The sequence below is a fragment of the Nelumbo lutea genome, chromosome 1 (genome assembly GCF_056320005.1).
Source record: "Nelumbo lutea isolate HS-2025 chromosome 1, American lotus-T2T, whole genome shotgun sequence".
Classification (NCBI taxonomy): Eukaryota; Viridiplantae; Streptophyta; class Magnoliopsida; order Proteales; family Nelumbonaceae; genus Nelumbo; species Nelumbo lutea.
This window is the reverse complement of record NC_142684.1, coordinates 55,931,539-55,956,987: the sequence shown is the minus strand read 5'-3', so window position 1 is coordinate 55,956,987 and position 25,449 is coordinate 55,931,539. Positions and strand designations below refer to the sequence as shown.

The following is a 25,449-nucleotide window of genomic DNA, read 5'->3' as shown; positions in this document are numbered from 1 at the left end:
AAAATTTTAATTTTATATGAATTTTGATGTATACAATAATTAAATAAGTTAGTATAATAAAATTGGAAAACAATTGTATGTTTTGACTATGATCAAGAAAGTTACTTGATAGAAAAAATGGACAATGAGGAAGATCCAACAACTTATATAGAAACTATGTTAGACATAGATTCCTTGAAGTGGGTAGATTCTATGAAAGTCGAGATAGACTTGATGAAAACCAATGGAGTCTGGACTCTCATAGGCCCACCTCCCGGGGTGAAAGCAATCGGTTGAAAATGGATTTACAAGAGGAAGAAGGGCCTTAATGGAAAAGTTGAGACCTACAAAACTCCGCTTGTAGCGAAAGGTTACACTTAGAAAGAAGGAGTCAATTATGAGGAGAACTTTTCACTTGTGGTTATGCTCAAATCCATTAGAATACTATCAGCTATAGTTGTACACTACAACTATGAAATTTGGCAAATGGATGTAAAAACTTTGTTCCTTAATGGAGATCTTACTGAACATATCTATATGCAGCGACCAAAAGGCTTCGATGCCAAGGGTTAAGAACACATGGTGTGTAAGCTGAATAGATCCATATATGGATTAAAACAAGCTTCTAGAAGTTGGAACATCTGGTTTGATTCAACGGTCAAAAATTTTGATTTTGAGAAAAATCCAAATGAACCTTGTGTTTATAGAAAGATAGTGGGAGATAAGGTTACATTCTTGGTACTATATGTAGATGACATTCTACTCATTGGGAATAATGCAGGAATGTTAACCATAGTGAAGGTATGGCTTTTACAGCAATTCTTCATGAAAAATCTTGGAGAAGCCTTTTACATCGAAGAAGCTGATTGGACTATCCAAATCTAATTATATTGACGATCGTCAAAAGATATAACATGCGGATTTCCAAGAGGAGATTCATTCCTTCCAAGCATGAAGTCACTCTCCAAAGGAATGTCACCTAAGACCCTTGAGGAGATAGAGGACATGAGAGATGTTCCCTATGCCTCAGTCGCAGAGAGCATTATGTATGTTATGTTGTGCATTCAGTCAAACATCGCTCAGACAGTAAGTGTAGTAAGTAGATATCAATCCAATCTAGGACAAAAGCACTAGACAGTTGTAAAGAACATACTAAAATACCTCAGAAAAACCAAAGACTATTGTCTTGTCTTCAATGGTAGTTCACTCCAGATGATCAGTTATATAGATGTCGACTTTCAGTCTGATCCAAATGATAGAAAGTCTACATCTGGATATATCTTTTTTGATGGGGCCCTGTGTAGTTAGTTGGAAAAGCAATAATCAAGGATCCAAAACAAACTCTACGGCCGAGACTGAGTACATTGCCACAAGTGAAGCTACCATAGAAGATGATTGAATGAAGAAATTTGTCGAGGAATTAGGAATCATACCATCTGGCACATCACCCATTCCACTATTGTGTGACAACACTAGAGCCATTGCTCAGGCTAAGGAGCCTAGAGCCCACTCGAAGTCGAAGCACATCGTAAGGAAGTATCATATTCTACGAGAGATTGTTGGTAAAGGAGACATCTAGATTCAGAAGGTAGCATTGGTGGAAAATATGGTAGACCCACTAACTAAGCCACTTAGAAAGTATTTGAAAAACACGTGGATAGTATGGGACTAAGGCTTATACCTAATTGGACCTAAGTGCAAGTGGGAGCTATTAGAAATTGTATGCCCTTAGCTCCAATCAGCTTGATGTACATGAGCATTTATTTGTAAATGAATAAAGTACATTGTTGTTTCATGTCAATATTGGTATGTTTTTGTGCATTATCCCTTAAACTAGACATTGAAGAGACTCATGTTAGCTTAGAATGTTCTCAACCATTGGATAGACTTGGGGAGTTTATCCTAACAAGGCTAACACTGGTGTGTTTCTAAGGAGTTGGAGCAACTTGTCTCAGCTACTAGGGTTATACCCCAAGCACATCCAGTGGGTATTTATTTGAAGCGCTAAACCCGGACCAATTTTCAGTTATGCCCTAGGCCATGGAGATAGATGGAAAAAATTAAAATTACACATAACCCCAAACTTGATTATGGTACTGCACTAGGTGTTGGACTAGGTTGTCTTTGATAAGTCAACTAATGAGAACCATTAAGGTCAAATACTCGGGTATGTTGGGCCAGTCTAAGAATTCGCCTGAGTGGATGATCATAGTGATAGGATCAGCCCATTTGTCGAAAAAAGTGAATATCAGGGTTTATACTCTCTATGATGGAAACCTAAGTTGTTGGCAGTGGATTTTATCTGTGTTTAAAATCTGATTTTGCAAAATATATTTATATGTAATATAATTTTGTTTTGTGAAAAAAGTTGGCAAAAGGTTTTAATTCCAAGACCCATCTGAGCAGAGAGTGTGGGCACTACACCTTGCAAGCAAGGCAATGGTCCTTCCCTGTCAGGCAGTGTTTGATCATTATGGGCAGAGAAGTTAAGTGTAAGAAACCATTCTAGGGCTAATTACTTGTTGGGATTTGTCTTACATGAGCCCATTATCCTTAGGTCTTCATAGGGTAGTTGAATCCAAGGATTATTAGGCCCAAACTAGACCAATGCTAATTGGGTCAGGCAGTGAACCATCCTTGAAGTTGTACAAAGTATTTTCTATGTCTTAACCTAGTAGTAGATCTTATAACATTGATTATCAGCCGACATACCATCCTTGAATATCCTAACATATATAAGTATTTGACCACAAAAGGATCCCACTAGTTGGCATATCAGAGACAAATAAGTTTGATACTCAATCTGATATTAATATCAAGTTTAGGGATTAAAAACAATTCTCAGTTGTTCAACTATTATATGGCATGATAGGTATCCATTGATTGTGATGTAGACTTGATTTAAGTTTGTCAAAGACAAATAAACACTTACCCTTATAACTTAGGTCACAACCCAAGTAGTTGAGATCCAGTACTACCTTGGATAGTGTGATAATGACAATCTTATCAAGATAGACTTCCCTATATGTATCCACTGATTGTGATGATTTAAATTCATATTATGACAATTATGTGGTCTCATACATAATGCTAATATGAACCAAGTGGATTTAGCAGAACAACTCGATGACATATGAAACAAATATTCTTTAATTCATAACAAAGATATATACTACATCAATTGGATCTAAGGGCATATACATTATCTAACAGAATAAATAATTAAAAGCATGAATTTCATCCAATAACAAAAATGTAATTTAGGAATGTAATGTTGAGATCCCAGGCCTAAACCGATGAAATCAAACTTGAGTTGAGATCTATTATCAAGAGGAGGTTATTGCAACGTACAGAGAGTGGCAAGATCTCCTCATGAATGACAAGGGAGAAATTTTTAATGTATGGGTGAGTGGCTTGTTGGGATAGTGTTGGAAATTTTTTTGTTAGTATCATATCTGCCCACCTAACTTTAATGAAATTGGTATAGCATTTGGCATTAGAAAAAGGATAAAAAATACTAGCTTATGAATTTTATATAAAAAGAAAAAGCTTATGACTTTTGTATGCTTTTTGACACCGGTGGAATCCAGTACCCCAATGGAAAGGCATACTAAAATACAAACAATATGTCTTTTTTTGGTCATAGAATCGCTATCAAGTAGCCTCAGCCACAAACTTCGTAGACCTTTTTTTTTTTTGATAAAAAAACTTAATTAGTAGACCATGTGTGGTTACAAACTTACAGTTTATTCTGAAAGCTAAATTTACACGTAATACCAGTTAGCCTGAGGCGGCTAAACCTATATAAGTAGGCTACCTCTCAATTCTCAAAATAGCCCTTTTCTTGACCATTCACGTACCATGTGTAGGGTAAGAAGGGATAATTTGCCTATTGGTTCGTGTAATGGGAGATGTGTTGGATCCCCTTGAACAATCCATATCTATTAAGATCATTCGGCAATTAAAGGATACGGGCTTTTCGGCCGTTAATGATATCAGGATCTTTAATTTACACGCTAGCTGGTGAGTCCCAATTCAACAATTCTATTTCCAAATTGTGTTTCTTTTTTTTTTTTTTGTTACTCCTACCCTCTCCTGCATCTGCTGTGATTGATGATCCTTAGATGCTTCAGTTGCTGTGTGATGAAGCGACGTTTAACTAATCTTCATCGTGTTATTGGGATTTTCTTGCACTCAATAGTCAATATCTATGTAGCTTCAAGTGGGTTGTTTCATGCTGTAGGTAATAGTCGACCCTGATGCTCCAAGCCCAAGTGATCCAAACCTCAGAGAACATTTGCACCAGTTCTCTCTTTCTCTCTCTCTTAAATTTTAGCCTTCCAAATTAAATTAGAAACTTTTCTTAGATTTCAAAGCGTAAAACTATAAAATATAGGTGGAAAAAACCCTGAAAGCTTAGTTTGGTTGCACTACGAATTTTGCTTATTAAATTCATGGGAGTGCAATTTGGCTGAGTGTAAATCGTGGTTTATTTTATCGTTTTTGTACACTTTATTGGGAGTATGGTAGGAAGCTAGATGATGTAATACACACTTCATATGAGTGACATAGCAAGAAGGTGATGTGGACTTTTAATAGTGAGTGCAAATGAAACAAAAACCATATATTTGTATCAAGTCAGGATTTAATTATAATTGATTACAAACAAATAGATGTAAAATTGAACCAAATACAAAATTTATACTGGGTTTAAATTTGCACTGAAAACAAACAGATCCTTATATATCTCCTATTTTGCCCTCCATTCTGCACCTTTCTTGACGTCCATTAAATGGATCCAACCATTCTTTCACGCTTGTCCATCCACCCACCCACCTATTTTCTACCATGTCACTGCTTGTTTGCAATGCAAAATATCTGAATTGAATACAAATTGTGCACCCAATTCAGTTTTGCAATCTTTTGTATATAATTGTGATTGATTGCTCACTATGTGATACATAATTTGTAATTTTTGTCTCAGACCTTATTGGTTGAACTGATGACCTATTTGACCTGGTTAATGGGCCATAAATAACATAGTTTTTATTATTTCTTTTTTGTTTCATATTTTAACCATTTCCATCAATAATTCTCATATTTTGTATATATTTTGTTTAATATAATGAATATATATATATAATATTAAAGACATGTTCAAAATTTATATATTTTCTATAGTATTTTTTATAATTTAATTTATAAAAACCACAAGTTATTTAACTGAGACAGAAATGTATGCAGTTCCAACCAATTTTTAGAAAATTGACATTTTATCAATTATTTCTATTCCCATAAATAAATCATCTGGTCAAATTGGTTAATCCACCCAAACTATTTGCCTACTTTTGAAAAGAATTGACTTGGTAAACAACATGATGACTTGGTGACCTATTTAATTGAACCGCTAAACTGATTGACTTGGTGACCTATTTACTTTAGCACATTAGTTTAGTATGATGAAAATATAATATATATTAGAGAGACATCATATTTTTCCACAATATTTCTTTATGTCTTAACAAATTTTTGTAATTTTGTCTATTTTTAAATATTTAGTATTTAATTATGATATCTTTTGGTAACCCATTTGATTTAGATGGTTAACTACTTACCCACCACATGGATGGAAAATTCATTTTCCTTTTGGTTCAATTTTAAATTTAGTATTCCATTTCTATCATTAGTATTAACTAAAATCACATCTTATTTCTCACACTTATTTTTCCTTAATATCATGAATATATAATATTAGAGATGTGTTCAATTTTTCTACAAAATTTATGTACCTTTCTAAAGCTTTTATGTTTCTTTGTTTTAAACATTTATTATGTAATTATGACATAAAGGGATGACCCATTTGATCGAGAAGGTTGGATAATTAACCTTCCACATAGACAAGAAAGCAATATCATTTTCAAATCAGTTTATATTTTAATTTATTTTTATTTACATCATTATAAAAAATAATTCTTGCTCACCACACTTATTTTGTGTTTAATATGGTTAATATATATTATTAGAGATATGTCTAAGTTTTCTACTTTTTGTATTTTTCATTTACTCTTTGTATGCTTTCTATTTTAAATATTTTATTACTTAACTCTTTATATGCTTTCTATAGCATTGAGGGCTGACCTGTTGGACTCATAAGTTTGAACTGCTACACCACCTTCCTGCTACCTCTATCATCTTTCATATGATCAGATGGGGACTACATCATTTTACTTCCTATCTTATTTCTCACAAACAAATAAGAATGAGTATGGTTTTAAAAGACAAGGTTCTCAAGTTTACTTCAAGGGTTAGTTCTTTGTCAGAGACAACAACTGGTGATTTATTTGATACCAGAAAAGAAAAAGATTCTTTTGATTTTTTTTTTTTTTTTGAAGTTGACAACAACTATGCGGCAAATAAAAAGATTAAAATGAAAAGCTAATAGAGCAAATATAATTCCTAGTTTCTCTTAGGCTATGTTTGGTTTGAAGGAAAAAGTAGGGAAAGGAAAGGAAAGGAAAGGAAGTGAAACCTTTACAAATCTTGTATTGCATTTCCTTTCCTTTCCCTACCTTCTCCTTCAAACCAAACATAGGCTTAGGCAAGGTTCAAAATATCAATATGCCCGATATGTCGATAGGGGCGTATTGAGTGAATTGATACTGTTTTTTTTTTTTTTTTCTGAAACCGGTTCAGGTGGCAGTTTAGGGCTCCTCCACCCCCTGAACCGGTTAGACCCCCAATGCACCCACTATAGGGGCATATTTGAGGGGTCCCAGAACGATACGTATTGATAATTTGAACCTTGGCCTTCGGGTGTCAAAAGAGTTAAATGGAACAAGGGCCTAGTAGAACCTTAATCATTCTCTCTGCATTCTTTGTCAAATCAAGCGGGAATCTAATATCCTTAAATTTTCATTTTTTTTCTATTTTCTCCCCAAGAAAATCCTATCTACTCAAATGTTTCTTCCCAATTCTCTTAGTAATGGATTTCTTTTCCTTTTATCTTTTTGTTGCATAAATTAAACCAATTAAATTGTTTAGCTTCTTCCAAATTGTTGGATAACCAGAAATCCAACATCAATTATATGGGTAACGCGATCTCATTAATGTTGGAAACATTGACGATGGGTGCACAATTTTTGATATATATATGATTCTTCTCTTGAACAATATGAGAAATTTGGATTTTGAAAGGTTAATGACAGTTAGTTGATTAGTTTTTAGTTTATTGAATGTTAAAACTCTGGAATATATTACTTATAGAGTATAGGTTTCTATTGTATGAATCATTGCCAATTCTATTATTATACAAGTTTACAATATGTTCTTTTTATTATTTATAAACTCTTATGCCTTGATACGTTAGGCCTTACCTTTGTATTATTTACAAACTTTCAAATGATATTATTTTTGGTTGTAATACTCCTTTCATCATCTTTGTTTCCATTCTCTGTTATATGCAGTACTGTTTGTGCGAGCACTACCAAATTGTATTGGGCCACCTAACACATACAGTCTGCTTACCCAGTTGATGAAACAATACAAACACACAAAGCGGTGAATCCCAGCTGTTGGATTTGGGCTTTCATAGCACACGTAGAACAATATCAATATCCGAATATTAGTGATTCTAATTTCTTAAGTCAAGTGTATATGCCCATCTTATGGCCCACACTTGTACCTAGAAATATTAATTGTTTGTTGTAAGATGGGTATGCTTGAGCAATGGAATTAGAAGAAACACTAATCCGATATTTATAATGTTCCACGTTTTGAAACAATGTATTCATCGCTGTATTTGTTTGGCTTCGACAACTCGGTAGGCAGACTATATGCTACAGGCTGGCATCAAAATTTTGACACTAGAGACTTTGCTGAGCTTTACAACCTCGGGCTACCAGCTACCGTGGTCTATTTCAACTTGCAAGAGGAGGAGGGGGTTGTGGTGAACGAAGGTAAATAGATTCTTTGATCAATATGAATTTATATATGTATATCTATCTATCTATTTATCTATCTATCTATATATAGCAAGACAGTCTACACTATCATGCTTTTTCTTGCTCCAATTTTCTTATCTTGCATTTTCCTTGATTCTCTCTCCTCTCCCCCTTCTCTTGGCTCCCAATTTTCCATCTCAGCATCCTCTCTCTTTGTTCCTCTCCCTTCCCATTGGGTTCTCTCCCCCCACAACTCACGTCTCTCACTTTCTATAACAACCTAATTTCTCTCCTTAATTAGCTTGATATATGTTTTATCCTCTACTTCACTTCTATCTCTAATTTCCCTCTATTCTCTCCACCTTCCCATAAAAAGAGGGTTAAAGTTTATTAAGATTTGGTTTTCCAAATCAAACAAAAAGAGGGGAATAAGGGGAATTCGATGTTTTCAATATATTCATGGCATCTTCCATTATTGTTAAATAATGTATTCTTAAATAATAATCAATTGTTAAAGAATCCATTAGCTATGAAAAGTATTAAAAGTTTTTGGAAAATATTCTACCAAAATTATCACAACAACATCCAAGGCAGAAGGAACAACCTACCGATCCCTCCTCCTTTCGCCTGCACTAAGGAGGAAGTAGTAATCATAATGAATAAACTTGTAGAAGACCGAGTTATCAACCTGCCGCCACTGCCACCAAGGGATGACCCCAAAAAGGAAAGACATGGGGGAAGGTGGTGTAACTTCCACCAGTCACCGCATACATTACTTAGCTCCACGACTATGTGCATGAAGGGACGGGAGGTCCATCATATGGATGGCTGAACCATGCAAGGTGCCTGGGTGAAATTTCAAAAAATTCTTCTCCTTTCTGGGAATCGTATTATCAGTTTTAGAAATATTGCATTTTTCAAGGATCGTTCTTGATCCAAACCATACTAGATCTGAAACTAAAAGAAGTGAGAGCAATACCTGATACGGAATCCACATGTGTAGCTCCCAAAGTAGGTGTTCATGCTCAAAGAGGGTACCAAAATCCGCTTCCACTGAAGATGACGCAACTTGAGAAGAAGCAGGTTTAGCAATGCAGTCCTTCAGCAAGAATTGCAATCCAACGGCTTGGATCAGGCAAGGGAGGTGAGCACGAATTCAGATTTGATTTTTCTTGCAAAATTAGAATCAATAACTGATTTTTATCAATTCAAGAATGGAGATCGAATAGAGTATATGATGACAAGAGCAGAAGGAGAGGGAGAACTAAGAGCAATGTGTAAATTTGGAGCAGTTCGCCCTCCTCTATTTAAATAGTTTAAAGAGTTGACTCCTAATCCAACTAGGAGCTTCCCGATCCAAATCTTTATTTGGATCCAGACTCTTTAAGTGGATAAAACTCATCTTCTTATCCTTATCAACTAATCCAAACCCATATCCCTATCCAAATTTTTCCATACTGATTAATCCAATTAATCTAGTTTATTATGGACCTTAGGCCCATTAAGCAAGCAGGCTCACGTCCCCTTTTGATTGCTGCCTAACTTGGCTCTCTTTGTATGGTATGAGACCTAACATTGATCTTCACAAAATCCATATGGGTTCAGCCTAGCTTTTGTGACAAAGCCTGGCCAAATTCACTACTAAACACAGTGAACCCCTGAGTCCATCAATATGAGCTCTTAAAGGGCCTAACATTTACACTAAATGGTCCTTGAGTCCAGCCACCTTATGAAGGCCCAAGGACTATGGTCTTAAATGAGATTAGCCCATCAAGTATAATAGTCCTAAATGATCTTACACTTAACCTTTCAAACCATAATGATCAAACACTACCCGACAAGAGAGGACCTCTCCCTCGGTTGCAAGGTACAATGCACACTCTCTACTCGGATGGATCCCGGGAATTAAAAACATTTTGCAAACTTTTTCATAAAACATAATATTATATATATATATATATATATATATATATATATATATATATATATATATATATATATATTCATATAAATATATTTTGCAAAAACAAATCTCAAACACAGTTGAAATCAACTGCTGGCAATTTTGGTTTCCATCAAAGAGAGTGCAGTCCCTGATCATTCACTTTGTTTGACAAAGGGGCTAATCCTATCACTATGATCACCCACTCGGGTGAATCCTCAAACTACCCCAACATACCTAAGTTTTGACCCTCGAAGGATTTGATTCATTAGCATATAAAAGACAGTCTAATCCACCACCTAGTGTAGTACCATAATCAAGTCTAGGGGTTAGGTGTAACTTTCCAGTTTTGCCCACCCGTCTCCAAGGTCTAGGGCATAACTGGAAAATGGTCCAAGTTCAGTGTTTCAAACAAACACACTTACATGTGCTTCGGATTTAACCTTGGCAACTGAGACAAACTACTCCAACTGAATTGGCAGCACATTAGTGTTAGCCTTGGCAGAATAAACCTCCCCAGGTCTATCCAATGGTTGTGAACATTCTAAACTAACATGGGTTTCATAAGTGTTCAGTTTAAAGGTAATTACACAGAAACATAGCAGATGTAACATGAATCAATTATATAATTTTATTCATTTACAATAAATGGATATGTATATCAATCTGATTAGAGCTAAGGGCATACACTGTCTAACAATGCATGCACCCCGAATGAAATGACGATTGCACTTTCTGATGTGAACATTTCCATGCATGATGTTTCAAGTAGAACTATTTCATCGAGCAATCTTCGCAAAAGGACATTGCGATGATTTCAATGCAGGAGGACATTCCATAACCTAAACAAATAACACCAACATCAAAGGTACAATGCACTAAAAGACATAAACACATAATTAATAATGGAATTAAAGATGCCAAAATTCACTTGCAATAAATGGGATAGAAAGAGGAGACCATAGAATATTGCGATGAGATCCAAACACCTCATAAACACATACTGGATTCCATCGATGCGGTGGAAGAACCATTGGAAGAAATCAACATGGCCGCGAAAGGAACGGAGAAGAGGCCATTGTACATATCAACCAAGTTAGGACTTGAAGAAAGACAAAAACTAATCGACCTGCTGAAAGGTAAAGGAAACCTTTCCTCATCGTAAACATTAGGACTTGATTAGAAGTAGACTGATTTGTGCTTTCTTTCATAGAATTCCAAGATGTCTTCACTTGGTCATACGACTAGATGCCAAAATCCCTTGTCAAACACTCTTTGTGCATAGATCTAAAGGTCAAACCGGTGAAAAAACCCCATAGAATCTTCAACCCAGAAATAGTTCTAAAAAATCAAAGAAGAGGTCGAACAACTTCTGAAAGTGGGGTTTATCAAGCCTATAGCACACCCACAGTGGTTAGCCAATGTGGTCTTGTCAAAAAGAAGAATAGGCAAAACAGGTTAGTGTTCACACTCTAAGTACCTAGTTAGGTTATCAAAACAATGCTGCAAACTAACTTCTTCCACTCCTGCCTTAGGTGTTGTGTCAATTTTAGAGACTTGAACAGAGCCTTCCCCCAAGATGAGTTCCCTCTACCAAACATGGATGTCCAATAGATTCGACGATGGAAAATCAACTATTCACTTTCCTAGATGCCTACAATAGATATAATCAGATCTTCATGGACCCTATAGATGCACTGAACACAGCCTTTCGGATGTCGATAAGGAATTTTTACTATAATATGATGCCCTTCAGCCTAAAGAATGCTAGGGCCACGTATTAGAGAGCAATGACAAGCGTATTCCATGACATGATGCACAAGGAAATTGAGTGTTACGTGGATGGCATAGTGGTCAAGGTGAATAAGAAGGAAGACCACTCTGAGGTATTGAGGAGAGTGTTTGATCGATGCAGAACTTTCAACCTAAGAATTAATCCTCTGAAGTGTGCATTTGGAGTACAACCCAGGAATTTCTTGGGGTATAGAGTGGATTAGGCTGGGATCCATTCAGACGAAGACAAAGTAAAGGAAGTTTTGGACCTACCACCTCTGAATAGTGGGTCCCAATTAAAAACTTTCCTAAGAAAAGTGTCTTACCTTAGAAGGTTCATCCCTGGCCTTGTGCACGCAGCAACGCCATTGCTAAAACTAACCAAGAAGTTTGTAGAGTATAAGTGGTCAACAGAGCATAAGGATGCCTTTGACCAGCTAAAAAGAAACCTAGCTAAAGCCTCAACCATGTCACCACCCAAGAGTGCCCAAGAGTTCAAGGTGTCAATCACATCAAAGTCTAAGGCCGTAGGATGTCTGTTAGCCTAGGACAGTGATGAGGGCATTGAGTGCCCAATTTATTATGTTAGCAGAACTCTGAAACCAGTTGAGAAAATTTATTCCCACATGAAGCAGCAGTGTTTGGCGGTGGTGTTTGGAGCTTAAAAATTTAGACATTACATCCTAGGACAGAGGGTAAAGTTGATTGCACGGAGTGACCCAATCAAGTATTTCATAGACAAACCTACTCTCTTTGGAAGATTAGTTAAGTAGATGATGTAGCTCAATGAGTACACAATTGAGTACACCCAACCCCAAGCCATTAAATGTCAAGCAGTAGTAGACCTCTTAGTTGCTTTCCCCACCGATGAAAAATTCCCCATTTCTAAAGAGGTACCTAGAGATTTTCCCATCATCACAATAGTTGAGGACGAGAAATGGACCTTAACCTTTGATAGAAGCAGTACTAACACCTCGGCCTGGGCCGGAGTCACATTGACCTCGCCTACTGGCAACATAGAGGAGTATGAAGCTTTGGTACTGGGACTGACAGTAGCAAGAGATTCCGGAGCCAAAAAGGTCAAAGTAGTGGGGGATTCAAAACTGGTGATTGGGCAAATGGATGATAGCACAACAGTTAAGGAACTAATGATCTTGTCATATAGGACTTTGATCTAGAGATTGACCAAGCACTTAGAAGTGACCTATGACCACCAGAACAGGGCCAAAAGTAGGTACACTAATGCATTAGCCACATTGGGGTTGAAAGTTCAGCCAAGTAAAGATCCAATCAACATTTCCATCTGGATGCACTATGAGCCGTTGATCGATAGATTGGGACACTGGGTAGAAATGAAGGATGAAATAGCAACAGAAGATTGGAGGTACAACATGATACAGAAGCTGAACAACCCGACAACAACAACTTAAGACGACATGACATTACTAAAGTTCCATCTTGTGAATGGGGTGTTATACCATAGGATGGCAGATGGAGTTAGAATGAGGTGCCTCGGGCCTAAAGAGGTAAAAGTAGTCTTGGAAGAGACTCATAGAACCTACTATGGAGACATAACTGGCATGTTATACAATAAGTTATAAAGGCTGGGGTACTACTAGCCATTGATGTATCCCGAAAGCCGATAAGAATGAGTGTCTTACGATGGGCGAAGTGGATTAGAGGAATGCATACATAGATTACATAGAAAACAACACCATACTAGCTGACCCAGTTATGAAGAGAAAACTCCTAGCAAAAGCCAAAAGATTCTACCTTCACAATGGAGTGTTGTACAGAAAGTCCTACATCGGAAAACCTCTGCGGTGCCTAGCCAAGGAAGAAACAAAGGAAGCCTTAGATGTAGCCCACAACATTGAACCAGCCACACTCCAAGGACAAATGGCCTTACAACTATATTCTACACTTAGGAATTTTCTGGCCTACCATTTTTTAGGACACCCAAAAGCATGTATGAAGGTGTCACAAATGCCAAGTACATGCTGAGAGAATACATCAAACGGTGAAGGACCTCCACCCCATCCGTACACCTTGGCCTTTCCACACCTTGGGGTAGACCTAATAGGAAAAATAAGTTAGACAGTTTTGTATGCCCTTAGCTTCAATCAAAATGATGTACTTTATGAGTTTATTGTAAATGAATAAAAGTGCATATTTGATTCATGTTCCCTTGGTATGTTTTTGTGTAATACCCTTAAACTGGACACTTAATGAGAGTCGTGTTAGTTTAGAATGTTCACACCAGTGGGTCGGTCTGGGGAGACCTATCCTGACAAGGCTGACACTGTGGTGCCACCAAGTCAGTTGGGGTGGCTTGTCTCAGCTACCGGGGTGAGACCCTAGGCACATACAGTGTAGGATTATTTGAATCTTTGAACTGGACCAGATTTCCAGTATTGCCTTGGACCTTGGAGATTGATGGGCAAAACTGGAAAGTTATACCCGACCCCTAGACTCGATTATGATACTGCACTACGTGCTGGATTGGGCTATTTTTGATGTACCAATTAGTGAGATCCTTAGCGGGGGTCAAAACCTGAGTATGTTGGGACAGTCTGAGAATTCATCTGAGTGGGTGATCATAGTGACAGGATCAGCCCCTTTGTCGGACAAAGGTAATGATCGGGGATGCACTCTCACTTATGGAAATCAAGACTGTCGGCAGCCGATTTCAATCGTTGAAATTTGTTTTGCAAAATATATTTTATATGAGATATAAAAGTATATATATTATGGTTTCGAAATGATTTGCAAAAGGTTTTAATTCCCGGGATCCATATAAGCAGAGAGTCCAACATTGTTCCTTACAGCCGAGGGAGAGGTCCTCTCTTGTCGGGCAGTGTATGATCATTATGGGCTGAGAGGTTAAGTGTAAGACCATTGAGGATAATACCTGATGGGCTAATCTTGCATCTGCCCACAGTCCATGGGTGTTGTTACAAGGTGGCTTGGCCCAGGGACCACTTAGGGTAAGTGTTGGGCCCATAGAGCACATCTGATGGGTTTCAGGGGGTGCACTATCCATAACAGTGTATTCGGCTAGGCCTTGTAACAAAGGCTGGGCTGAACCCATGTGGCTGATGTGTAGATCAATGTTTGGGTCCCACGCCATACAAGAAAGCCCAACTGGGTAGTAGTTTGGAAGGCTAAATGAATACATAACCCTAAATGGGCCTTAAGCCCATTTCGAACTGGGCTAATTTGATTAGTCATTAAGGGGCGAATTCTGAGATAAGATCAGCTGATAGGATTGGGCCCACACCCTATCCACTCAGAGAGTCCAAGATCTAAATGAGATTTAGATCTAGAAACTTCCTAATAGATTAGGAGATGGCTAATCTAATCTACAGATAAGATAAGGGTTATCCCTTATCTTAAAGGGACTTCTAATCCAGATATGATTTGGGTTAGCAACTCCTAATGGGATTAGGAGCTGATCCCTTTAAGTCTATAAAAGGAAGAGGGAGCGGCAACCTTTAGACACAATCATCAGCAACAAATAGTCTTGTCTTCAAAGCTGAAATCATAGAAGAGTGAATTCTGCTTCCTGCAAATACTCTACCCGCCTCCTTCCTACAGCCGCCGCCTACAGCAGTTCGATCTCCATTCCTTGGGAGAAATCAAGATTGGATTTTGATTCCAATCTTTTGGAGAAAAGATTGGTGGGAGTTGTATTCACAAGCCGTCCAGGTGATTCTTGAGAATGATCAAGTTCTTTTGGAAGAACACTGTTGATTCTGCTCCACCCTGCACTGCGCCATCTTCAGTGGGAGTAGATTTTGGATTCTACCTTGGGCGTGAACACCTCCATTGAGAGATATTATTTCTCTGTATCAGGTATTATCTCTCCCTACTCCTTTTGGTTCAGATCTGGTTCAGTTTATGATTCAATAATGATCATTGAAAATAAGATTTTCTAAATAGGGAATTCGATTCCCAGTTGAAGGGAGAGAAAAATTTATGAAATTTGCCCCCTTATTCTGCAATCTTTGGGCATCCATATGATGGATTTCCTATCCCTTCAGAATACATCCACCTTCCTGGGATATTGTTTCATCATATCAGCCATGGATTATTTCACCAAGTGAGCGGAGGCCATCCCCTTAAGAAGGATTTGTGCAAAAAACATTGCAAATTTCCTTAGGCAGCATATAGTCCACTAGTTTGGGGTCTCAATGAGAATTGTGACAGATAATGGTTTATCCATAAAGAATCAGGAAGTTTGAGACTTATTGGGGCAGTATGGGGTGAGACTAGGCACATCTACAACCTATTACCCATGGGGGAACGAGCAAGCAGAGGCCACAAACAAAACCTTGTTGAAGATGCTGAACAAAATGGTAGCAAATAACTAGAAGGACTGGTCAGAAACGTTATTTGAAACTCTCTGGGCTTATCGCACAACAGTTAGAAAGAGGACATAGGCAACCCCTTACTCATTAGTATATGGCCAGGAAGTCGTGCTACCAGCAAAAATACAGACGATCTCTACCCACATAGCCTTCGTGATGGGAAAACAGTTTCAAATAGAGGATATAGATCACTTGCTCAGCGACAGATTAGAGTGCATCGATGAAGAGAGAGAAGTCATTGCAGAAACAAATCAAATACAAACAAACCATGCCTTCTAACTTTAGAAAATTAGTAAAGCTGAGAAAATTCCAAGAGGGCGACAAGATTCTTAAAATAGCACTCCATGTCAAACAGGGTAAGCCCGTTAGAAAATTTGCACCTAACTAGATACTACGTACTCAAAACTACGAGCATAGGAGAAGAAGATGAGATTGTGAATGGCCACTGATTGAAACAATACTACGATTTGTATTGTAAGGAAAAGCATGTCATGTATACTTATATTCAAAATATAGCGCCTTCTATAGTTCTGAAAGAGAAATTTTCATGTCTTTGTATATAAAAGATATGTTGTAATCAAAACATAGAGAACCATGAATTCTTTGTATGCATACCCAATCTGAAATAAAAGCATTATGTACTCTGAATATATTATTGACTTCAAATTGTGTGATCAATCTTCCTTGATTATGTCTACTATATATAAATATATTTACATACTTACATATCATGGCCGGTTCCACAATGCCACATGCTCCATGCAAAGGCCCTAGCAAACCTAGGTGCACACATACTTACCCTAGCCAGTTCCACGATATCGCATGCTCCATGTGAAAGCCTTGGCAAACCCAAGCACACACATATTTACCTTGATCGGTTGTAGGATCCCGTGGCCAGTTCCACAATATCACATGCTCCATGTGAAGGCCTTGGCAAACCCAGACACACATACTTATGCTAGTCAGATGTAGGATGCTATGGCCGGTTCCATGATGCCGCATGCTTCATGCGAAGCAGGTAACATTACAAATTGCGATGAACTACCTGGTCACCCAAGGGAGAACATGCCAAACATAAGGTACGACAACTAGCCCCTTTTATTCTATCTTCCTACATGAGTACCAGCACCCTGGTACCCTCACGAGTACTCTTGATAGCATCAGACGTTAGCATCGAACATTGGCATTCATCTTGTTATTTACAATAGATTACCCTGGTGAAACCCGAGGTGACCAAATTTAATTTTTGTAGGCATGGTAACACTCAGCCACCCTAGTTGGATAGTATTCACTGAGTCTGGCCTATGCGATGAAGTTGCCCTCTCTCAAGAATACAAGGATATCTTTCTCAAATATGCGATGAAGCTTAGCTGATTCTGATTCGCATGCAAATATAACTTCTTTTTCTTTAAATAGCGCGATGACTCTTTCACACATGGTTACTCATCAAACTTGTATGATGGTACTTAATCCCTTTGGTATGACAAGATCTACCTCTTACACATGCGATGCAATCTTACTCTTCTTATGCGATGAAATTACCTGTTGCTTGCCCAAGAACTTAACATGGGCATTTGTGATGACATTTGTCGTACCTCGCGAAAAGTACTTAACCTTAGCATTTGCGTTGAACTTTATCTTTCTCAATAGTACTTAACTTTGACACATGCGATGGTATTTACGTGACTCTTCTTACGTGATAGTACTTATGTTCATCGCATTCGTTAAAACCCTCACATGCAGTGACTTTTAACTTTACTCTCGTATGTGATAAAGTCTAAAATATTTAACCGAGGTACAGTCTAATTTTTCGCAAACATTGCTTGACTCTTTCAAAGCGACAAAATTCAATTTTCTTAAGAAAGGATAGTATTTAAGTGTCTGGCCTGCAATAAAGCTCTACCTTTTCAACATATGGTTATCTTTTTTTAGTATACAGCTATTTGAGTGCAGAAAATGCGATAAAAACTCAGCCATGATAAGGGACTTTTGCACAAAGGTGCCGAAGTGAAAGGTTATGGGACCAGCATCTGTGAGCCACACAAGACCTGAACGGCTTACCGGCATCATATTCGGCCTACTAAGGCCCACTAACGCTGTGATCAAAACATAGCAGACCCACAAATATATATACCCTACAAACTAACACACAATATAAGGCAAGCAACCGGATCACAGTAAAAGGCACACACATAAACAGAACAGACCTTTTCAATCAAAATCAATATGTTTTTTTTCATAAACACAAATACTTCACTCCCTAAACCACTCATCCCTGACATGGGTGATCTCTTCCAATTTCTTCCGATCTGTTGCAATCTCTACGGGCTCCTTGACCTCTGCCTCATATTGCCAGACCAGCTTCTGCTATTGAGTGCATTCATCGAATAGGGCATTTAGTTTCTCTTGAGCCTTCCCCAGATTGGCCTGAGCAACCTTTTGGCGCTGGTTGAGTTTTCTGCGGCATGTGGTAAATGATGAGCACATCTTCAGCCAGCTGGCAAATATTGACAATGAAAGTTCCTCTATGGGCTGACTCATGATACAATTGATTACACCCGCAATGGTGTTCAAAGAAGCACCCATCACAACAGTAGGGAGCTCCATGGAGGGCAACCACCCCTTCTGCACGATGAAAGAGGCAGCTTCCGTAACAGAGTCTGAGACCATGTACTTCTCTTTCTTACATAGACCCTAATGGTGATAGGATGCACAATTGAGTAACCCAGTCGGAAAAGCTCATGGCACTGATACTACTGCTCAAGCTCTTGATGAACATATGCCAATTCCTCTTCAAGTGGTATGGGCTCTGACGGTGATAAAACCTCAGTAGCCCTAGGTTCCGATGAAGGCCATGTTAGACAGTGTATGCGCTTAGCTTCAATCAGTTTGATGACATTAGACATTTATTATAAATGAGTAAAAGTACATAATTGATTCATGTTGTACCTGGTATGTTTCTGTGTAATTACCCTTAAACTGGACACTTATGAGACTCGTGTTAGTTTAGAATGTTCCCAGCTCTTCGATAGACCTAGGGAGGTCTATCCTACCATGGCTGACACTAATATGCTGCCAAGTCGGTTGGAGTAGCTTGTCTCAGTTGATAGGGTGAGACCCGAAGCACATGTAGTGTGTGTTTACTTGAAACACTGAACCCAAACCATTTTCCAATTATGCCTTGGACCTTGGAAACTGGTGGGCAAAACTGAAAAGTTACAACCCCTAGACTCGATTATGGTATTACACTAAGTGTTAGATTGGGTTGTCTTTGATATGCCAATCAGTTAGATCCTTAATGGGAGTCAAAACCTGGGTATGTTGGGGCAGTCTGAGAATTCACTCGAGTGGGTGATCATAGTGATAGGATCAGCTCCTTTGCGGACAAAGTGAATGATCGGGGACTGCACTCTCTCCGATGGAAACCAAAACTGTCGGCAATCAATTTCAATAGTGTTTAAGATTTGTTTTTGCAAAATATATTTATATGAAAACTAGTAGGGACCCGTGCGATGCATGGGATTTATTAAACTAAAGCTAAATAATAGAAATGGCCATTTACTAAAATATCCCTTATAGTTTCATGGATTTACTAAAATCTACCCTATAGTTAAAATTTTACTAAAACACCACTTATAATTTGCAATGGATTTAATCAATCTTCCATTAGATGACAGTGGAAAATGACAATGTTGACCCTAATGTTCATTTAAATAAATTTAATCAAAAGAAAATAAAAATAAAATACCATTTTTGCCCTTTATAAGACACAGACAACCACTCTATTGGCTATATTTGGTTAATTTTGTTTTCTATACAAAGAAATGAAGGGTATTTTTGGAATAAAAAATCATGGGCCTAATGGCAAAACAAACACTCCTTAATGAAATGTTGATTAAGTAAATAAGTTGTAAAATATATGGGATGTTTTAATAAAATGAAAACTATAAGGTAGGTTTAAGTAAATATGTAAAACTATAAGATGTGTTCTAGTAAATGACCATAATAGAATCACATAAGATTATACAATTGTTTTATATTTTTAACTTTTTAAGTAATTAATAATTATTCATATTTTATATACTACTTTTAATAATTTTTTTATAATACAAAAATAACAATAATTAATTTCAGTTAGGTTTATTCATCAAATGATGAAACCGACCAACCTGATTAGCTCGACCTGAGTTGGTCGGTTTTCTAGTATTTTAGGTCGGCTTTGATTCTAAAACTTCACAGTTCGACCAAGTTGGACCAATTTCACTTTGGCCATTTGTAAACCAACCAAAATCGAATGACCTAACCATGAAAATATATTAATATTTTATATTTTAAATATAATTTTTAATATGGAAATGTGGGAAATTTCCCATATTTCTTAGTCTAAAATGTTTTATATCATAACTCTAAATTTTAAATTTATTTTTTAATAATTGCACTATAATTTTTAAAATTAAATTAAATTTTTAAGTTTAAATCTTCTAAACCAACTAACCAAACCAAAAAGTTGATCCAAACTGATACAACTTGAGTGGGTTGGTTTTCATTAAAGGTTAGTCAGTTTCAACTAACCATCTCCCCAACCTAACCAGGTGAATTTGGTTTGCCTAATAGCCTACGACTAAACCGAACCAACTGATGAATACTCATAATTTTAGCTAAATTAATAGTCTCATCTCTGATAAATAACAGTAGTTTAATCTCCAATAATTCCCGGGATCCATCCGAGTAGAGAGTGTGACGTTGTACCTTGCAACCGAGGGAGAGGTCCTCTCTTGTCAGGCAGTGTTTGATCATTATGGCTGAGAGGCTGACTGTAAGATCACTTAGGGCTTTTATACCTGATGGGCTAATCTCACCTAAGACCATAGTTCTTGGGCCTTCATAAGGTGGCTAGACTCAAGGACCATTTAGTGTAATTTTTGGGCCCATTAAGAGCCCATACCGATGGGCTCAGGGGTTCATTGTGTCCAACTGTGAATTCAGCCATGCCTTATAGCAGAGGCTAGGCTGAACCCATATGGCCTTTGTGAAGATCAATGTTAGGGTCCTACAAATAGAGCCAAATTAGCCAGCAATTAAAAGGAGAGGTAAGCCCACTTACTTAATGGGCCTAGGGCCCAAGATTAATATGATTAATCAAGGTGTCACATGATAGATTAATCAGCCATGTGACATGGGGCGAATATGAGTATGGATCTAGGTTTGGATCAGTAGATAAGATTAGAAGATAAGCCTTATCAATTAAGGAGTCTAGATCCAAATAAAGATTTTGATTAGGAAACTCCTAATTGGATTAGAAGAGGCTGATCCTTAAGGCTTATAAATAGAGGGGGTGGATTGCTTTAGTTTCACCATTTTTCTTCTCTCAGATCTCTCTCTCTGTTTTTGTTGCACTATCCTATTCGATCTCATCTTCTGGCAAAAGGGTATACTCAGAAAGAAGGAATTGATTAAGAGGAAACCTTTTTGCCGGTGGCCATGCTTAAATTCATTAAGATCCTGCTAGGTGTAGTAGCCTACCATGATTATGAGATTTGTCAAATGGATGTCAAAACTACATTCCTGAATGGAGATCTTAGTGAAGATATCTATATGTAGCAACCACAAGGTTTTATAGCTGCAAGTTAGGAACACATGGTATGTAAATTAAATCGATCCATATATGGACTTAAGCAAGTTTCAAGGAGTTGGAACATTCGGTTTGACTCTACCGTCAAAAGTTTGACTTTGAGCAAAATCCGGATGGGTCCTGTGTTTATAGGAAATCCAGTGGGGATAAGGTTATGTTCCTGGTTCTGTATGTAGATGACATTCTACTCATTGAGAATGATGTATGAATGTTGACTATAGTGAAAGTATGGCTTTCACAGCAATTCTCCATGAAAGATCTTGGAGAAACCTCCTACATACTGGGTCTTCGGCTTTATAGAGATAGATCGAAGAGGATAATACGATTATCCCAATATGCTTACATAGACAAGATAGTCAAGAGATACAACATGGAGAACTCCAAGAAAGGAAATGTTCCTTTCAGGCATGAAGTCACTCTCTCCAAGGGTATGTTTCCCAAGACTCCTGAAGAGATTGAGAGCATGAAGGACGTTCCCTATGCCTCAGCCGTAGGGAGCATCATGTATGCCATGCTATGCACTCGTCTTAACATCTCTCAGGCAGTGAGTGTGGTAAACAGATCCAGTCAAACCTAGGGCAGGAGCATTGGACTACTATGAAAAACATACAAAAATACCTTAAGGACAAAAGAGTTTTGTCTGGTGTTCGATGGTAGTTCACTACAGATCCAGGGGTATACTGATGCCGACTTTTAGTCAGATCTAGATGATTGAAAGTCTACATCTGGATACGTTTTCACGATAGGATCGTGTGTTGTTTGCTGGAAAAACAGCAAATAGGGGTCCATGGTGGATTCCACAACCGAAGCCGAATACATTGCCACAAGTGAAGCTGCCAAAGAAGCCGTTTGGATGAAGAAGTTCATTCACGAATTGGGAGTAGTTCCATCCAGCACATCACCCATTCCATTGTTGTGTGACAACACTAGAGCCATTGCTCAAGCTAAGGAGCCACAAGCCCACTCGACATCGAAGCACATCGAGAGGAAGTACCATGTACTGTAGGAGATAGTTGGAAGACAGGATGTCCTAATTCAGAAAGTAGCATCAGCGGAAAATGTAGCAAACCCATTGACTAAGCCACTGACACAGAAAGTGTTTGAGAAATACGTGGAAAGCATGGGACTCTAGCTTAAACCAGATTGGACCTAAGTGCAAGTGGGACCCATTGACTAAGTCCTTAGCTCCAATCAGAATGATGTACATTATAACATTTAATGTAAATGAATAAAGTACATATTTGATTCATGTTATTATGGTGTGTTTTTGTGTAATACCCTTAAACTGGACACTTATGAGACTCGTGTTAGCTTAGAATCTTCACAGCCGTTGGATAGACTTGGGGAGATTTATCATGCCAAGGCTGACACTGATGTACCGCCAAATTGGTTGGGGTGGCTTGTCTCAGCTGCCAAGGTGAGACCTGAGGTACATGTAGTGTGGGTCTTCTAGAAACCCTAGACCTGACCAAAATTCTAGTATTGCTCTAGACCTTGGAGATAGATGGGCAAAACTGAAATGTTACACCTGACCCCTAGACTTGATTATTAAAGTTTCTTTTAAGTTGTCATATGAAAGGTGTGTTGTATTCGAAACATAGAATGTCTTATATTCTTTATATGTATAGTTAGTCTGAAAATGTTATGCGATGAGATTCAGATGTATATTAATGACTCAAAGTTTGCGATGTACTTTAAACTTTGCGATGAAGATATGATATATTTTGAAAAGTTCATGTTATATACAAGTTTTCTACAACTTGTGTGATGAATCTTGATTGTGCTTGTTATATGTATATATATATATATATACTCATACCCTAGCTGGTTCCACGATGCCGCATGCTCCATGCGAAGGCCCTGGCAACCCTAGCTACACTTACTCATACCCTGGCCGGTTCCACGATGTGGCCGATTCCACGATGCCGCATGCTCCATGCAAAGGTCTTGATAACCCCAGGCGCACTTAATCAGACCTAGGCCAGTTCCAAGATATCGCGACCAGTTCCGCAATGCCGTGGCCAGTTCCACAATGCCGCATACTCCATGCGAAGGCCCTAGAAGCCCCAGACGCACTCTCACTTATTATCTGGCTGGTTCTAGGATGTCACAGTTGGTTCTATGATGCTGCATGCTCCATGCGAAGGCCCTAACAACCCCAAGTGCACACTCATACCCTGGCCGGTTCTAGGATGTCGTAGTCATTTCCACGATGCCATGGCCAGCTCCATGATGTCGTATGCTCCATGGAAAGGCTCCGGCAACCCTAGGTGTGCTCATACTTTCCCTAGCTAGTTCCAGGATGTCATGGCCCTGGATGGAGACCAGACTGAGAGAGAAAGAGAGAGTGAATTTCGAATATGTGTATGGAGAAGTCTGATTCGTGCTCCTTAAATAGTTTATGAAGAGGTATAAAGAAAAGGTAGGTGCTGGTTCAAAGAAGACACCTTGAACAATCACAATTTCAAACATTGTGACTGTTTAAAAGGTAGTTAATAGTTAATGACTCTTAACTTTGAATTGTGCCTCTTGATCACACCCGATCAAATCATAAATGTTGATCTCATCAACGGTGATCAATGGTCAGCATCGCACTAAAACCAAAGCTGCCCTTCGCAAGCCACGCGGGTGCATGTGAAGTGCGAGCAAAGTGCACCTCTAAAGTGCCTCATTGCACCACACACACGAACATGTGCGCACGTTGCGTAGTATCAAAACTCCATACTCTCCTCTACTATTTCTAAGGAGTGTAAATCAGCTCCTATTAAAATACTAAAAACAAAGTTTATAATTTTTCAATGCGGGACAAGTTCAAAACTGGATTTTGTAAGAGAAAAGCTAATTTTCCAAACAAGTGTGCAGGTGCAACTTCTCATGTAATTAACCAATCAAACCCAATTATGAGATTAAAATCCAACAATATCTCCTCTTCAAGTGTCATAGACTCCAATGGTGAGGGGGCTTCAGTATTCGCAAGTCCAGAGGGAGACCAAACTTCAAATTGTTGTAATTACATTGTATCCACCTCTACATTCTCTTCCTGACGAGGGGATGGCAGAGGCGATTTTGCACCTGTAACCTTAGTGTCAACCGCTCCCTCAGACTGTCTTTGGCGACTCTCATCGTTTGGCAGATATCCCTGATTCTCCATGGCAGACCATGTTGGCTCTTCCGGTCACAACAAGAAATATGACCTTTAGCTACGGACAAAACCATGGCTATACATCAGAAAAACCGTAGCTATAGACCTATAGCTACAATTTAGCTACAGATAGAAAACCATAGCCTATGTTTGCGTGGCTATAGCCTATAGCTACAATTTAACTAATCCGTAGCTATAAGTCATCTATAGCTACGGTATCTGTCCGTAGCTAAAGGATGGATGTAAACCAGATGGACCTTTAGCCACGGGCTAAACCGTAGCTATATCTAAATCTATAGCCACGATTTTCTATAAAACCGTAGCTAAATTCTTCCATTTATAGCTACGGTTTGTTATAAAACCATAGCTAAATGTATCAACCTAAAGTTAAATATTTTAACTTATAACTACGGTTTTATAAAAACCGTGGCTAAAAGGTGTAATCTATAGCCACAATTTCTTGAAAAACCGCAACTAGATATGCCAAGCTGTAACTATGGTTTTCTATAAAATCGAAGCTATATATATCAACCTATAGCTATGGTTTTTGAGAAACAATGGCTAAAAGCTGAAATCTATAGCCATCTTGCAAAACCATAGCTAATTGTTTGAAACTAGAGAAAAATATTGGCTATATTCCAAATAAAATAGTAAAATAACAACAATTATAA

General features: G+C 38.0%; 1 long non-coding RNA gene across 3 annotated transcripts; it reads left to right on the top strand.

Moving 5' to 3' along the window:
* The first annotated feature begins 3,835 nt into the window (after nt 1-3,835).
* On the top strand, nt 3,836-17,525 carry LOC148874658 (uncharacterized). 3 transcript variants are annotated; one of them, XR_016105894.1, is made up of 4 exons: nt 3,836-4,002; nt 7,443-7,934; nt 8,923-9,063; nt 17,257-17,525. It is a non-coding gene; the product is annotated as an uncharacterized LOC148874658 (long non-coding RNA). The 3 variants fall into 3 exon arrangements; XR_016105895.1 differs by lacking the exon at nt 17,257-17,525 and adding an exon at nt 17,023-17,220; XR_016105893.1 differs by lacking the exon at nt 17,257-17,525 and having other exon boundaries at nt 8,923-9,892.
* The last annotated feature ends 7,924 nt before the right edge of the window (nt 17,526-25,449 follow it).